Genomic DNA, 13163 nt, shown 5'->3' with positions numbered 1-13163 from the left:
GCTTTTTAAACCTAAAGTTCTTTGCATTCCTTCACCACAGTCCTCTTTAGGTTCCTCTCTCCCCTGAAGAGAGACTTCTGTAGCCTGGTGACCATAGTGTGGAATACACCATCAGTTTCATCTTCTCACATTTCACCTCTTTCCACTTTTAGGTAATGCTTTAGCAGACCATAGCTCGCTTTGCAGAATACATTTTGGTTTGATTACTAACTGGGATCTTTTGTGAGCATTAAATTGAGCCCAAACCCTGCACAATCTCTAACCACTGTGACCCGACCCAACAGGTAGGCTATTGTCAAATAAAATGTATTAAAAGTAATATGGTGTTGTTACCACAGAGTTTCAGATGTATTGATGCTCAACTTCATTGAGATTAATTAATTTAGCTAGAGAAAATGCATATAATGTCATAGCACACAATGTTAATCATTATAAGGGTCTCTCACTTAGTCTATAATTAAAACCAGTTTGGTCCTTGTGATTGAGGTTAGGTGAGGATTAACATATAATTTGCAACAAATTGTAGGCAATATTTTACTGTCTTGATTCATAAGACTAACTGGCCTATAATTTCTACAATATTGAGGGTACTTCACTCCCTTATCAGTAAGTAAAATTAGTCATTCTTTAAAAGAAATAGGACACAATCCACACCTTGATATTGATTTGGTAGGCCAATACTTCTAAAAATATCTTCTTAACAAACTTCTGTCTTCACCACTCAGTGTGCCTTGATGCATTGAGCACAATGCACATAGATTCAGAATTTTACATGGGTCTGTTTTGGTAAAACAAAGTAACATTTTCACATTTTAAGAATGCTAAGATTAAAGGAGCACCGAATAAAACTAAACTGGGTGTTGTTTTGATATGCTTGGAAAGTTATGACCGAGCTCTGAAAGCTGCAAGGTCAGCATTCTTTAGTAGACTCTTGGAAAATAAACAGAATACACCCTGAATCCCAGAATAATCTATCCACCACACTGGGGAGATTATTAAAGAACTAAACATTGATGGAAGTTGATATTCCTTCACTGTGTAGTATTACTGACTTGATTAATCTCTTTACTGAAAATTGGAATAAAAAATGGAAATGTGCTTCCAAGTGCCACAACATCTCAGAAGACATCTTCTATTATTATACCCCAACTCAACTACAGCCATTTAGTGTTTAAGGGCTGGATTCATTTATTGCAGTGTCAAAATCATCCACTGTTATGATGGAGCCCATACCTTATTAAAGAGGTGCTTTCATCTTAATATATTATTAGGCTTAATATATTATTATGTAAATATATTGTATGTGATCATATGAGGAAACATCAAAATCAGTTAGTATGCAAATCCTGTTACTATACTGTAAGTTTCATTAAATCAGCTGAAGGCCATGTAATTAATGTTGACTAGTTCTTGAGATTATCATTGATGAATCTTCTGCCCTTTTAATCCATGTGACACAAGAAATGTTTCCTATAGAAGTGTTTTATGAGAAGGATCCTTATAGCTTGCATGGCACTACACCCCCTTTTTGCACTGGTATGTTGGGCTACAAATGATTTTACAGACATGTGCAACAAACCTCTCATTACTTTCCTTGGTATACTCATTTCTTAGCAACTCTAAGGCAAAATCCCCTTACAGCCTCATGCTGACATCACTGTGTTTCGAAATTACACATGCTAGTGATTCATATATCAAGTCTGACATGCAACTTTTATAAATCTCTAATTTTGAAATCGGAAAAACATCATCAGGCCTTTTTTGTTATTCTTTTGCTGAAACCAATTCAATTTTATTTTAATCTGTAGAGATGAATCTGGAGAGAACCTCGACTGAAAACCACATTAGTTTTTCTTTCTTTGAGAAGTTCTGGAGAGGGTCTGATTTGGTACAGCCCATGCCCTGGGTCTCCAGCTACTTCCTCAACATGACACACAGGAAGCTGACATTTTGCTGAGTTACTGACAAGCGGTGAATCCTATCAGACATTCTTGCAGCAGTTTAATTGTGTTTACCTTTTCCTATAGTGCGACTATTAATGTTGAGACTGAGGTTCTCGTCCCACATTGGAACCAGAAAGTCATTGTGTTTGCATGATCGGTGACAATCACAATTCAAAGTTTCCGTTATACGTCTGGGTTTAGGGTTGTGGTTTGAGGGTAGAGTTAATAAAATCTTCTTCTTTGCAAGAAGCCCCTACACCCACCCCTACCCCAAAACCTAACCCAAGCCTTACCTTACAAAAATGAACTATGGTATCATCATGGTATTTTCTAGTAAAATCATAGAAACCCCAAAGTTAAACATGGATACTATATAAACAACATTTTATCATAGTAACATCATGGTTTACTGCATTAAATCTATAGCTTCTACCCAGGATCAAATATTTCTCTCAACTTCCGGACCATCACCGTGACCAAATCACTGCAGAATCACTCCTACTGCACGAAAGAAAGCACATCCACACCATCCTTACACACTAAACCATTTAAGCAACACTTGAGGATGCAGTTTGTCTTTAATTTCTGTTTCCACCAACGTACTTTTGGTGTCCCTCTGTGGGCATCTCATCCAAAAACTGGAGCTCACATGTGCCCATACATTCAAACAACACCTCTCGCTTCGACCGCTGGACATTTCGCTCACTTCCTGTTTCCAAATTTACCAGTATGACCTCTTTGGCTAAACAGCCCGATCTCATTATTATTTATAGGCATTCATATGCAACATTTACACATAATGTTTTTGTACGTTTGGACTGATACTGAAAAGAACAATATGAATGCACTGACAGCATCTAAAAAGTCAAATATATGTAATAACTTTGTGTTAATTAAATGTGATGGCACTATCTGAATTTATCACGATATAAATTTCATACCATTAATGACGGAGAAAATGCATTCTCAGGCCTCAATAATGAATGTAAACATAAATTGTTTGTTTACAAGTAAACTCCAGAGGGTATGCTACCTTTAAAGTGTACTCTGATTAGGATTTAATCCTACATAAGGTGTGTGAACTTTTTTAGATGAAATTTGTCCAATTTAATCATCATTGGTGGATGTTTGACTCCACTGAAAGACGTTCTTGTGACGCTCCACACTCCAGCTCAGTAGGTGGCAGTAATGCACCATAAACTGGATTGCCAATCACAAATAAACACAAGAAGAAACACTTTTTTGCCTGTGACAGCAACAAAATATTACATAAATAAACAGCAATGTTGTTGATGTCGGAGTTGCTGTCCTGTTCAGTTATTAGCTGTATATTGCATTGCCAGTGCGGTCTTGTTCGGTACACACAGGGGTGATGTAAAGTGATCTAAAGTTGTTCACACTTAAAATGATTCACATTTTAGAAGCGGTCAAAATTGTATGTCTCAGGGTCGATGTAAGCTATAACCAAACTTTACGTAAGATGGCCTACAAATACTCATGAGATCATGTTGGGCTGGGGTAAGTAGCCTACACCTCCCTGCCTAATCCCGTGACTGGTGCCTTTGGGTTGTGAGTTAGTGCATTTGTAAACAGAAGGACCAAGTGCACATGCACACATGGAATGTGCTCTTCAGTTTGTGCCCTGGCAAATTAAGCCAAAAAACTTAACACCAATGCATAATACATAATACCCTGAAACACTCCTCTCTGTTCTAGCTCACGGTTGTAATAGCTTGTTTTGATTTTAGTGGGGGGTTGGAATGGGGTTACCCCCCCATCCCCTCTGGAATCCACGCCCCTGCCACCAAGGGATCATCTATGCTAAGCTATTGTTGTATCCGAAACGTAAATAAAATGTGTGATGGAACTCTCTCCAGATCCCTTCGTTGTGGTTACATTAGCATTTCCACAACCTCTCTAATCATGTTTATTGACAGCACTCCAGGATCCCATGTTAGCAGGCATGGGCTAACATCATATCATCTCTTCTCTTCTCAGCACAGTGTTGGAATACACAAGCGAAATACACAAAATAAGGGGACAGGACATTTATCTGTGCTATTCCCACTGGCAATTATGATGCAAATCCTAATTGGTCTATTGAAATCAGTGAAGCAAAGTGGCACTTGCAATTCATTAGTAGGCTACAGGTGAAAAAGTTTACTTAAGCTAATAGCCCCCCATGTGAAATATGCAGTCTTATTCATTTTTAGCTGAATGTTGACTTAAAGGATGATTTCACCCAAAAATGAAAATTACCCCATAATTTAGTCACCCTCAAGCCATCCTAGGTGTATACGACTTTCTTCTTTCAGCCAAACACAATCGGAGTTATATTAAAAATAACCTGCTCGTCCAAGCTTTATAATGGGAGTGAATGGTACCTTAGATTTTGAAGCCCAAAAAACTGCATCTATCCATCATAGAAGTAATCCATACGGCTCCCAGGGGGTTAATAAAGACCTTCTGAAGCGATGCGTTTGTATAAGAAAAGTATCCATATTTATAACTTTATAAACTATAATCACTGGCGTGCGTTCACAAGCGAGTCGAGTTCAGGCGTGTGCCGTAGGTGTAACTTAAGCTCCGGTGAGAAGTGACAAACGGGGAAGCGCAGAGGAGTTTGTTTGAACCAGAGTACACCTACTAGGAACTCCCGGGAGATGGAGGCGGCTGCAGCAGCGGCACAAACAAACGAATCTGGTAGACGGAGAGTTCGGGAGACATGGTGGTGCTCATGCAGGAAATGCCAGTTAATGCCAACAGAGGCTGAGAGTGTTTACTGGATTAGTTGGACGATTGGAATGACAATTGATGCACGAACGCACCATGCACGACTAATACAAATCTACAGTATAGCTAACAACAACTCACTTCTTTTCGGCGATTTCCTTTGCTGTAAACAACGTGCGCTTCCACGTTCGTCACTTCTCACCGGAGCTTACGCTACGCTTATGTCATAAACCGGAACTCGACTCTCTCGCGCGGACGGCCGTTACCGGACGTCAGTGATTTATAGTTTATAAAGTTATAAATATGGATATTTTTCTTCAGAAGGCCTTTATTAACCCCCTGGAGCCGTACGGATTACTTCTATGATGGATGGATGCACTTTTTTGGGATTCAAAATCTAAGGTACCATTCACTCCCATTATAAAGCTTGGAAGAGCAGGATATTTTTAATATAACTCCAATTGTGTTTGGCTGAAAGAAGAAAGTCAAATACACCTTGGATGGCTTAAGAGTGAGTAAATTATGGGGTAATTTTCATTTTTAGGTGAACTCACCCTTTAATCAATAAAATGGTCAAATTTACTTCAGTATCTGCCAGTATTTCTGCTCAGCCCAGAATAACAAAATCAATATAGCTTATTTTCAAACAGATGCATAAATGTTCCAGATCGTTATAACATATCATGGACTGCAAGCTATGTGTCATTTCTTGTATGAATACATATGGATAGCATAGACAGCAAACAATACTGTTCTCTAAATATAATTATAACATTTTTTGTATCTCTTGAATATAAGTGTGAGCTTGTTTCAAAGCATTGATACACTTATGAGCTAATGTGTGGAAATCCTCTTAATGTTGGAAAAGAAAAGAAATCTCTCTCCAGTTGCCCTCAGCTAATGGTGTTGTGGGGTTGGGTTTCAGTTCTTTTAAAGCTCCTGACCTTGTGGGCTTCCACCAACAAGCCCTTCCGCGTGTGTGTGTGTGTGTGTGTGTGTGTGTGTGTGTGTGTGTGTGTGTGTGTGTGTGTGTGTGTGTGTGTGTGTGTGTGTGTGTGTGTGTGTGTGTGTTTCTATCTTCAGACTGTGCAAGTCTTTGTGTCTGCAATATGTATTCCTTTGCTCACATCAAAAGAAAGATTTTTGTATTTTGATTAAATATGACAGAAAATGGTTTTCACTTTCTAAAACACCTCTTTCTTGTCTCTCCATGCAGCTGTCCAAATAAGGTCAGCGGACATCGAAGAGATAAGATAAATATTTTTAAGCAGCGTGACTGTTTAGTCTTGCTCTCAGCACAACAGATGCATTGGGAAAATGCCTGAAGAAGAACTGGCCAACAACTTCACAAAGATCACCATTGTCCAAAAGCACAAACTCCACATTCCTGAAGCAAAAAGCTGTCCCATACACAACATCACAGTTACAAAAAGAGAAAACAGTTTGAGATGGAAACGCTTGAAAAGGCGTTCTGTCTACACACGCCAACAAGACAGAGACAGAGAGGGAGGGGGGGAAAGAGAGTCAGAAAACGTCAGCCATGTTGGTGAAGCTATATCTAATAACCTCTCATTAGTATGTCAGCTCACGGTTTTAGAAAGGATAGTTGCAAAGGAAGAGCTATGAAGCTATTACAGAGCCCCTGGGAGCCAGTGGGAAATAAGGCAAGGACAGAAAAACACTCACCTTGTTTTATGTCCCTCCACTTTGTAGAATTCCAGCAAACCGTTCAGTTCTCCTCTTAAACAAATCCTAAAGGGCAGCCATCTTGCCTCCTTCTGTTCGTCAGTGAAACAGACTACCTCCACATCAATATTCATGGGTTAGACTGACGTTGGCTCTCATCATCGGGGGGAGAAGCGCTGCGTTGCTTTTGGCCCTTGAAGCGTGTCCAGACGCAGCCCATAGACTCACTCTCGCACTTGTATACATATGTATAAGTGGACCGAGTGAGGCAGTCCAGTGTGCACGTGTGTACAGATCAGAGGAACTGAGCTTGCTTTACCGGTAAGCTGAAGTAATTGCAAAATCGCTTTCCTGCTGAGTCGTCTCCACACAAAGGGCCAGAGTTTCTTTTCTTCCCCCTCCTTTTTTTTGGTCTCTTTCTTTCTTTCTTTCTTTTTTTTCAGCCGCACACAATAGTGCACACTTTGCTGGCTGCCCTGAAGCCCTGGACTGGATTGCATAGTTCATGGCTCCACCATCCGCCCACTCCAGCAGACACACACACACACAGAGAGAGAGAGAGAGAGAGAGAGAGAGAGAGAGAGAGAGAGAGAGAGAGGGAAACCCCTCAAAGAAAAACGTGTGCCAAATAGAAACAGGAAAAGGGGCAAAAAGATTAGAGGGCATTAAACTGAAATGTGTCACACGTGCTATTCTGTCTTGCTTCTGTCTATTTGTCTCAGACCGGAACCTAAAAGGAGATCCTCTCGCTCTCTAAGAGCAAGAGTTAAACACAACTTCAGTCTCTATGGCGACCCTGTCCATATTTACATGTGCTTGGTCTTATTTTCGGGCACACGGGGGTTTGCCGGCTGCTTTTAGACCAGAGAGAGACAACACTTTGACCTTTAAAACCGCATGGGAGAGTTCACAGACTCTGGGTAATTTGTCAGGGAGGGAGCATATCAACGTTTAAAAAGTTCACACACTTGATGCTCTGAATGCTGAATGAAGTTTAAGACTTTCTGTCCTGAACACAGAAAGCTTGACAGATCCCACCGTTCCCCTTCCGTGCAATCACGTACATGTGAAAGCTAGCACTAACCCTTCTCCTCCTCCACCCTCTGTCAAAAGCTTTTAAGCATCCCTTTTCTGTGCTGTCTGGATTTTAACAGGTGGTTCTTGTCTGAAGAAAAGTCTGCCTTTGGCTCCTCTCCGGTTTTGAAAGGGAGATCCCACCTCTTTTCTGTCAGCCACTGCCTAGCTGGAGTGACGTTTGTTGACTCAATAGTTTCAGGCAGGGAGCAGAAAAGGAGATTTGTTTTTACACAGCATGGAGGAAGAGCAATGGGGGAAGGTAGGAAGGCGTGCATGAGCAGTAATCACCAGAAGTGGCCATTCCAAACAGAACAGCTCAGCAATGGTGCAACAGCAGAACAAGCTTTTACAGACGCGGCTTTGCATCGAATCTTTGGCGAGAAGAAAAAAACGATGACACTTAAAACAAAGAGCAATCCTCCATGGCATTTGCTTGGAACTTCTGAAATGGAATCTATTAATAAATGGGATCAATCACACTGTAATCATAATTATTGTAACATTCTTAAAGTAAAGTCATATTCTTAATTACCTTTGTAATAGACGAATAATACACTGTAATAAGCTACTGAATAACATAATTGTTGTTGAACTTGTGGCATGCCGTTGGAAAGGAAAGATACAGTTTTGAACAAACATGATTAAATGTTGGCTTCTGAGAATATCTGCGTCTTAGTGTTTAGTAGTATTAATGGTCTGTAGACAAGAAAACCCCCGATTTGACAAACATCCAAGTGAAACAGTCATTATAGGTCTGACACATTTTTTATAACATGTTAATAACTGAAGCTAACCAGAATCATATGGCAAACAGTCCCTATGTTATTTAGCAGCATACAATCATACAGTATAATGTCTCAGTGCTTACCTCATTTCATATTCATGAGCTTTGTACAGCCGTAAACACTTTTTTTAAGGAATTTATGAAACGCCTATGGAAACATTATAGGGAAAAATAAGGTGCACTTTGTGCTTTTTGCTATACTGCAAAATACTGACCAGAATAAACATTTTGTCATTTTGTCCACATGAGATACCGTTATCTGTCGAGCAACAAAATAAATATATAAAAAAAACTTGCATACATTGTTCATATTTTTCATACCTGGTACTTTTGTAACACTATCGCTGGAAAATTGTAACACTAATTTTGAATGTGCTAAATAAGGATGTATGCCTCATTTAACTTAAAGCTGCAGTATGTAACAATTTTCATGTAATATTTGCCTTTTTTGCCAATGTGTGAACAGCTTGTAATGCAACTTAAAAAATGAACCCTTCCCGGACTTCCTAGGTTGCCTATTAAAGCCTGTAGACTGATTGTCATGGGAATGGAGCGGGTCGCTTTTGCCGGGAAAATCCAAAGGATGTGACGTTTATGCCTCGGTGCTTCTCTTCCGCTATTCAACAGCAACAACAAACTGCAACACTAGATAACGTTATCTTAGAGATGAAACATCCGGCTCCCATCACAACACTGACTCGTAAACACACTCAGAATAAGCTCTGTTCGCTGTCCTTTCTGCATAACGCGTTCTGCATAACTAATTTTAGCTTATCGCGCTCCATTCGGCCCCTTTCGCGGCCGACCCGATGGCCTGCTCAGTACTCCTGATGGCCAGTCCGCACCTGATCGGCTCCAAAGTGCTTCGGCCCACCGGGAAAATGGATTACCAGTCCAGCCCTGGTGATCATGGTCAAGCGAAAACTAGAGTGAACATCAGCAGGGCATTTGATTCCTGGCGGGACCATCGTTCGGTTTTGGGGATAAAAACTGGTGTTCTTCTTATTGGACGGGTAAGCTTACAAATCTGTAAAGCATATGAAATATAGTGAAATAAGTATTTCATTAATTCCCCAAGTGTCATTTTGGCTAACTTGATCTTGCCTGTTAATGCTGACAAATTGCAAGCTACCTTGCTTCGAATAATTTCATTGATGTTCTCTTTATACCAAAACTCAGGTGTACAGGATAATTTAAGCAAATACGATGGTTTCTTGATCATAGTACAACATATGACATACAGCAGTGCAACAGTAATCTGTCTGGTATAGTTTGGTAGTATGTAGCTGTAGTGTGTATCAGTATGCTATGTTAGCTGATAAGTAGTTTTAGTTTAGTCTCAAAATTTGTAGTAAAACAATCATAACTGTGTCATTTTATTTATGCTACCTCATCTGTCAGCATGATGCCTGTGAATCACGTTCAGTCTCTTTGTACATTACGTCATTGTGTTGGCCGATCCTCCCTTGCTCGCGTTCCTATGGAGTGTGCGCACGAGCGCGAGCACGAACAACATGTAGCTGCTGCAGTTCACTTAACGGCCACAGGTGTCACTAATAACAAGGGTTTCTGAATCTTACATGGATGTGGTGGTGGTGTAGTGGGCTAAAGCACATAACTGGTAATCAGAAGGTTGCTGGTTCGATCCCCACGGCCACCACCATTGTGTCCTTGAGTAAGACACTTAACTCCAGGTTGCTCCGGGGGGATTGTCCCTGTAATAAGTGCACTGTAAGTCGCTTTGGATAAAAGCATCTGCCAAATGCATAAATGTAAATGTAAATGTTCTGTGATTATTTTGAAATATTTCCAATGCTTGCATTTGTATCAATTCTTTCACATCAGCTGGAAACACACTTGGTTTTCCTAACCCTGATATGAGGCGCCTTGTAACATGTAATCACTATCTTAACATTCTTAAAGTCAAATTCTTAATTTCCTATGTAATAAATTATTTATACATTGTAATAAGCTACTAATAACATATTTATAAATAATTGTAGTTGAACTATGTCGTTGGAAAGAAAAGATACAATTTTGCCTGAACACATGATACAATTTTGGCTTCTGAGAAAAGCCAACACACTCTCAAGGCAAAATCGTCAGGATTCACATGACTTTTCTAAATTTGGCTAATTCAAATGATATTGTGCGACTGCACTCATTTGTATTCCTATGGCTTTCACTACAGCCAATGACGTCACTGGACATCGTTTCCATCTAATATGTGACAATTGCTAGCTTCTGTCGCACACCACAGCATCCTATCATGTTTACACGCTCGACTGTTTGGTTATGTTTAGATAAGGGGTTTGGTTTAGGCTATAATATTAATAAGTATGTCCTTAATGCCTCATGCATGGAACATGTGATGCTTCTGCATTAGACATCTGGGAATTTGCACATGATTAATTTGTACGCGTTTATGCGAACAACATGGTGCAAAATAATACAAAATAGCCAACTCATTAATGATGTACAAATTTTCATGAGATCGGGTTGGAATTTCTGCTTCTTCACTTTGCTTTACTTTTCTTAGTGTTTATTAGTATTATACTCGCTCAGCAAAGTGACACCACTCTCCCGTTCCTGTTTGGGTTTCCAATCGATTCTCCCCACCCACTGAGAATCATGTTGAAAGAGCCCTAATAATTGGTGATTCTATTTTAAGGAATGTGGAAATAGAGACTCCAGCCACTATTGTTAAATGCATTTCAGGTACCAGAGCATCTGACATCAGATCAAATTTACAAATGCTGGTAATTGCTAAACGTAGATTTTCTAAAACTGTTATTCATGTCGGCACTAATGATATCCGGCTTCGCCAGACTGAGATCACTAGAGATAACGTTAAAGAGGTGTGTGAATTTGCAAAAACAATGTCAGACACTGTAATATGCTCTGGTCCCCTCCCTGCTCGTCGTGGTGATGTGGTTTATAAAAGATTAGTGTCTCTGAATCGCTGGATGTCTGAGTGGTGTCTGTAGAATATAATAGGATTTATAGACAATTGGAAGAGTTTTTGGGGTAGATCTGACCTGATAAAGAGAGACGGACTCCATCCCTCCAGGGAAGGTGCCGCTCTCCTCTCTAGTAATTTGGCTCATAGTCTTAATAATGATAGTATTTGACTAGGCACAGGTCAGGAAGCAGACAAACTGGTTAATCCGAACGTCTGCTAGCTGCCTCGAGACGTCACACAGGTCACATAAACTTCAACACATAGAGACTGTATCTCCTAGATATCTCATAGAGACTGTGTCTGTTCCCTGAACTACCAAACACAAAACCCTCACTAAATCATTTAGAAAAAATTTGATTAAGGTCAAACTTGAACAAAACATCATATAAAAAGGTAGGGCTACTAAACATTAGATCTCTTTCTCTTTCTAAGCACTAATTGTTAATTAAATGATTACAGATCATAGTTTGGATGCGCTCTGTTTGACTGAATCCTGCTTACACCGGATGAATATATTAGTTTAAATTAATCTACTCCCTCAGGTTATTGTTATAAACATGAGCCTCATCTGAAGGGATCAAGCAATGGGCATTTTTCACAATTACAGTAACGTGAGTATTTGTAATTTGTTACTTTACACCCCTGTAAATGACTTGCTCTTATCATCTGATCACGGCTGCATTTCTCTTCTATTGCTTTTAGATCTTAGTGCTGCATTCGACAAGATAGATCACAACATTTTCTTGAATAGGCTGGAGAATTATGTTGCATTAGTGGAGTTGCATTAGCATGGTTTAGGTCCTGTTTAGCAGACCGCTACCACTTTGTCTGTGTAAAGGAGGAATTGTCAAATCAAACAAAAGTAAAGTATGGAGTGCCACAGGGATCAGTTTTAGGGCCTCTGCTTTTCTCCATGTATATGCTTCCCCTGGGAGATATTATCAGGAATCTTGGAATAATTTCCACTGTTATGCCGACGATACCCAACTTTATATTCCTTCAAAACCTGATGAGATTTCACAATTCTCCAAATTAGCAGAGTGTATCAATGAAATCAAAGATTGGATGGCCAGAAAACAGAGGTACTAATTATTGGACCGAAAACCTCTAAAAATAATCCACTACAATATTTACATTTATGCATTTGGCAGACGCTTTTATCCAAAGCAACTTTCAGTGCAATTATTACAGGGACAATCCCCCCGGAGCAACCTGGAGTTAAGTGCCTTACTCAAGGACACAATGGTGGTGACTGTGGGGTTAGAACCTGTGACCTTCTGATTAACAGCCCTGCGCTTTAGCCACTACGCCACCATCACTCCAATATAATGTGACTCTGGATGGATGTACCGTTACATCATCTTCAACAGCGAAGAACTTAGGTGTTATATTTGATACCAATCTGTCCTTTGACAATCACATTACCAATGTTTGTAGAACAGCATTCTTCCACAGAAATATTGCTAAATTACGGCACATGCTCTCTGTTGCTGATGCCGAAAAACTACTTCATGCGTTCATGACCTCAAGACTAGATTATTGTAATGCATTACTGGGAGGATGTCCAGCAAGATCAATAAATAAACTTCAATTGGTTCAAAATGCAGCAGCCAGAGTGCTGACGAGAACCAAGAAAAATGATCATATTAGCCCCATTTTAGAGTCTATCTGTTAAATTTCATATTAATTAAAAAATTCTGTTAACTACATACAAAGCTTTGAATGGTCTCCACAGTACTTAAGTGACCTTCTACCACACTATATTCCATCACGTTCATTACAATCACAAGTCTACACTAAAGACTCGTCTATTTAGCCAGGCATACACCCAATTTATCCCTCATCTCACAGTTAGGCTGCTTTAGTTTGGTCTGCCGGAACCAGAAACCAGAAACATTGATTGTGATCTATAACTCTGCAATAAATTGAATAGCATCTATGCTAATATTATTCTATTTGTTTCCCCGTCTCAACCTCA

The 13163-nt window shown here is 39.7% G+C and overlaps 1 protein-coding gene across 1 annotated transcript in view; it reads right to left on the bottom strand.

Annotated features, from left to right (window-relative positions):
• Positions 1-6783, bottom strand: part of tet2 (tet methylcytosine dioxygenase 2) — a 39616-nt gene extending 32833 nt beyond the window's left edge. Inside the window, exon 1 of the mRNA XM_052137271.1 lies at positions 6363-6783. The gene's annotated coding sequence lies outside the window, so the exon portion shown is untranslated. The remainder of the gene's footprint in view (positions 1-6362) is intronic.
• Positions 6784-13163: the final 6380 nt, after the last annotated feature.

Source organism: Xyrauchen texanus, chromosome 11 (genome assembly GCF_025860055.1).
Source record: "Xyrauchen texanus isolate HMW12.3.18 chromosome 11, RBS_HiC_50CHRs, whole genome shotgun sequence".
Taxonomy (NCBI): domain Eukaryota; kingdom Metazoa; phylum Chordata; class Actinopteri; order Cypriniformes; family Catostomidae; genus Xyrauchen; species Xyrauchen texanus.
Note: the sequence above shows the minus strand (reverse complement) of the source record. Positions and strands in the feature narration are given on the sequence as shown.